Source organism: Cynoglossus semilaevis, chromosome W, assembly GCF_000523025.1.
Source record: "Cynoglossus semilaevis isolate Cse_v1.0 chromosome W, Cse_v1.0, whole genome shotgun sequence".
Taxonomy (NCBI): Eukaryota; Metazoa; Chordata; class Actinopteri; order Pleuronectiformes; family Cynoglossidae; genus Cynoglossus; species Cynoglossus semilaevis.
In genome coordinates, this window is record NC_024327.1 from 8,441,187 (window position 1) to 8,446,317 (window position 5,131).

The window sequence follows — 5,131 nt, forward strand, 5'->3', positions numbered from 1 at the left end:
TCACACCCCCATTCACAACCATTTTCAGAGTTGATCAGACGGGGACAGGAAGTCTATGTTCATCATTGGTGCAGAGGGCACCACATTGTTCGGAGGAGCAGTGGGGTATATGTTATAAGGAGGAGTAGGCATGCAGAAGAGGGCAATTGAAAGAATTGGTCAGCAGGGGTTGGCGGCCTGGAAACCTGGATAGGCCTAAGCTGCCGGGTATCCAAACGGTGGAGGTGCAGCATATGGACCCGTAAACACTGGCTGTGGAGGGAAGTCACTGTTAGATGGACCACCCATTGCTGAAAGGGGACCTCCAAAGGCACTTGGTTGATGGCCAGAAGCAAAACCAGCAGGAACAATAACCACTGGAAAAACAACCTCTGGATCAAAAGCAAAGCTAATGTCCAGATAGGCCTAAAAAACATTAATGACTCAATAGTACTCCGTGCCAAGAGAGGAATTGTGGTTTTGTATGAGGAAGTCAGGAGTGGCAGAGAAGTATGTTAGTTTGGTGCAGGGCATGTATGAGAATAGTACAACAGTAGTGAGGTGTGCTGTTGGAAGGACAGAAGACTTCAAGGTAGAGGTGGGACTACATCAAGGATCGGCCCTGAGCCCCTTCTTGTTTGCTGTGGTGATGGACAGATTGACAGATGAGGTCAGACAGGAGTCCCCATGGACTATGATGTTTGCAGATGACATTGTGATCTGTAGTGAGAGTAGGCAGCAGCTAGAAGAGAACCTAGAGAGGTGGAGGTTTGCACTAGAAAGAAGAGGAATGAAGGTCAGTCGCAGCAAGACAGAGTACATGTGTGTAAACGAAAGGGAGAACAGTGAAATAGTGAGGCTACAAGGAGCAGAGGTGGTGAAGGTGCAGGAGTTTAGGTACTTAGGATCAACTGAGCAGAGGAGACTGTGGAAGAGAGGTGAGGAATAGAGTACAGGCAGGATGGAACAGCTGGAGAAAAGTGTCAGGAGTGATCTGTGACAGAAGAGTGTCAGCTAAGAGGAAAGGAAAGGTTTACAGGATGGTGGTGAGACCAGCCATGATGTATGGTTTAGAGACGGTAGCAATAGGCAGAAGACAGGAGGCGGAGCTGGGGGTGGCAGAGTTAAAGTTGCTAAGATTCTCTCTAAGAGTGACAAGAATGGACAGGATCAGGAATGAGGTCATTAGAGGGACAACACAGACAGGAAGGTTTGGAGAAAAAGATAGAGAAGCCAGATTGAGATGGTTTGGACATGTGCGGAGGAGGGACAGTGGATACATTGGTAGAAGAATGCTAGAGATGGAGCTACCAGGTAGGAGAAAAAGAGGAAGGCCAAAGAGGAGATATATGGAAAAAGAAGAGTACTCAGTGATCAAACAGCAATTCAGTTTTACTTAAAACACAAAATCCATAGACATAAGTTAAAGCAGGCTTACCTTGAGGTGGTATTCCACTGAGATGATGTCACAGTTCTGGACTGACAAAATCTGATCATTGGGAATCTTTAATGCACACGTTATCTCTTTCTGTGTGTGAGATTTGATACGCTCTTGGCTATTTTGTTGATAACAACGCTCTCGTGTTTCGTATGGCACGGTACACTGTGTCCCGAGTTAAACTGAATTTGGGTGTCATCTCACTGGAAGGCGAACACTGAAAGGCACTGGAAAAGTTGATAAATTTGGGAAGTACATCATAAGCTCATTTACGTCATTGCTGTCCATCCTCAGCTTCTGGACAATACAGCTTCCAGCTTGTAAACAATTTTTCCATGATATTCTTTGAAGGATGGTGGCATATTTCTGTAAAGGACAACAGGCAGGCTCAAGATCAAGTTACTAAAATTATGCTTTGGCCATATTTGGTCCCGCTGTAGTGTGCTTACCATTGTGGTACGGTAAGTCTAAATGGATAGACATGGCTCCCTTGAGAAACTGCCGATTCTGAAAAATAAATATACATTTTAGAGTCAAATTGACTGAGTGCCATGGTTTTGGCTGGGGTCGAGTATCTTCTGTATTCATCATTTTGAGAGGAGAGGTTACCAGCACTTCACTCTCTTTGTCAATCATCTTATGTCTGCAAGACTATGGTGAGAACAGTACAGTAATCACGCTAAGTGGCTGAGGATCTCCCTGATTCACCAATGTTAAGACATATAGCTTCTATATAGCTACACCCCTTTGTAGTTGGACTTCCTCTCAACCAATCAGATCCTGTACCAAGAACCTCTGTCTCTTGCAATGTGAAAGACGAATCCAAGATGGTCGTTCAGCAATCTTTATGGCCGTGGGCGTTGTCCGCAGGACTGGGTATGAGCCTTCCCACTTGGGACTCAACCAACACTTCCTTTTGATGAGTTTTATCAGCACCCAGTCGCCGACCTGGATTGGCGTCTTGTCACCCTACAAAAATATAGGTGTATCTGGCATAAAGTTAGAATTTTGTATTTCTTTTGTTCTCAGCATCTTAGTCATATAATCGACTAGATCCATCTCATCAGGGTTTTGTTGAAAAACTTGGAGTTCAGGTAGGCGGTATGATCGTCCATGTATTATTTTAAATGGTGTTAACATATCTATGACTTTAGTCCATGGTTGTTTTGTTTCTTCCATGCATTTCTTAAGTCTTAATTTGACTGTTCCATTTGTTCTTTCCACAAGCCCTGCACTTTGTGCATGATAAGCACAATGGTGTTTTAAATTTATTTTCATCTTTTGGCTTATGCTTGATATGACTTGGTTCACGAAATGACGTCCATTGTCACTGTAAATGGTCTGTGGTATACCAAATCTTGGTATAATCTGTTTGACCAATGCTTTTGCCACTGTGATGGCATCAGCAGCTTTTGATGGAAATAATTTGTACGTGCAATGGGTCGAGTGCTGCGTAGGAGCACTCGGTGTTATTAACCAGTCTCAAATCAATAACACGATCAGTCTCATTAAAGTTATCTTTAATTGTTATGTTATCCTAATAATATAGTAATAATGTTTTACTTAAAGTATTACAAATATACTACAATCAATAATATTCACAAACAATTAAATATCTGAAGGATTTTCTGGAGTTCTTGGCAAATTGGGTTGCTCCAATGAATAAAGTAACAACACAGACAAACACAGTTTACAAAAAAAAATCTAATTTATTAACAAAACCCTATCACGTTAATGATAGTAGTTGATAAATAAACTAAACAAGGCACAATAGTGTGTGTGTGGATGTGTGTAGACGAGTGGTCGTGTAAGAGAGAGAAACCGAGAGATGTTGCCTCTTAGCTACCAAGCAAGCGACTAAGCCCTTGAGACGTGTTCACGTATGCAACTGTGCAGTGGAAGAAGAACTGAGAGGTAGAAGGGAGGGTGCTCTAAAGTTTTTCCTACCTATAGCTTTTTCCTACCCTGGATGGAATGGAAGGAAGTGTATGGACCCCTGACATTTTTCCATGAAAATAAGCATTTCTTCCATTGAGTTATCTAAGTGTCTCTACGCAAAAATCCAAGTACGTTTCGTTTGTAAATCCCAATGTGGCATTGAGCGCACAAGCACACCACGCCCCTACCTACGCATACAACTATATTTAAAGAGGCCGTGAATCCCATGATCTGCAGTAGTGATGGGAAGACCGACTCTTTTTACTGATCTGGATCTTTGACTCTCGAACAGTAAAATGAATGAGTCGTGAACGAATCTTGAACGAATAATTGCATTCGTTTTACAGCAGGTGGCGCTTTAGCCCTTCCTATTGTGGGTTCTCCGACACTAAATACTGAAGGCAAGATGGTTTGCTTCCGCTGACAAAGTACACAAAAATACCATAAGCAATTAAACCATGTCAATAAAGATAAACATAGAAAAACACACCACAATGTGAAGATGAGTGAAAGCAAAAGAGACCCAAGCTCTCTGTCACGTGACAAATGAACCGAATCTGTGAAAATGAAGGGAAAGATTAGTTCACAGAGAGTGATTCGTTCATGGTGAAGGATTAATTCATGGTGTTCTGAAGTTTTTTCCTACCTATAGTTTTTTGCTACGCGTGTCAACTGCGCATGCGCACATCGGCCAATTTGCCGCTGCAGACAAGCCATAATTTTCTGCTACCCCACCATTAAACAAGGTTAGTTTCTTTTATTTTTAATGCATTATATGACCAGTATGCAATGCATAGGTTTGAGAGTCAACTTATTTCAACTGGCCACGTGCATGAGATTGTGTCTGAATGCAGTATGAATAGCTAATACTGCGATTTATCATCATTTTCATGTAGTCATATAACTTGCCCCATATAGCCTCAGATTTTTTCAGCTATTGTAAAACAGTACCTTACTAAATTTGCGTAATTTTCTTGTAGTCATAAAACTGTCACGTGCGGGCATCGCAGGGAGCAGGCAGGACCCAAATGCAGTACTGGTGAGACTCTTTCTGGTGCAGGAAGTTTTATTTACAAGGTCTAAATTAACAAAACACGAAGAACAGGCAGGCATGGAACTCTCTTCGGAACACGAGGAAACAGAGTAGGAAACTCACGAAGATCTAACACACTGATCCAATTCACACAGTCACAATCACGATGATCCAACCCCGACAGAGTGAGGGAGAGGGGTATATATACACACAGGGAACACCAGGTGACACAAGTGAAGCTAATTAACAACAGGTGAGTGTGAGCCCATGATTACCCCACAAAGAACACAGGAAAACACAGAGACAGACAGACATGACAGTACCCCCCTCCTAATGGACGTCCCCCGGACTACCAAAAGCCTACCACCAACCCTCTGGGTTGGTTGGGTGGGAGGGATACCAAAACAGAAACAAGGCCTATTCTAAAACATGGAAAAAAAATAGGCACAAGGGGAAAAACAGAAGAGGAAGAAAAAAAAAAATTCCAGGCTCAAGTACCCCTATACTTGGCCTGGCCCTTTTTTGTACCTTGGTCTAGGGAACTTGTGTCTCTGGTAAGGAGTCCCTTCCCTAGACCAAGGCATACCAATCGTCACAAAGGCTCCCCCAGCCGGACCAAGAACTGCTGAGGGAGCGTCAGTCACTGAGACAGAAACCTCGGAGGGTGCAACGTCCCCAAGCACCCTGAACCACTGGAGATGCGACAACCGTCGTCCTCCGAACCACGGGGGGTGTGGCCACCG

At 43.3% G+C, this 5,131-nt stretch overlaps 1 pseudogene; it reads right to left on the bottom strand.

The window, feature by feature from the left end:
* Positions 1–73: 73 nt before the first annotated feature.
* The window catches only part of LOC107990200 (uncharacterized), a 12,758-nt pseudogene continuing 7,700 nt past the window's right edge, over positions 74–5,131 (bottom strand).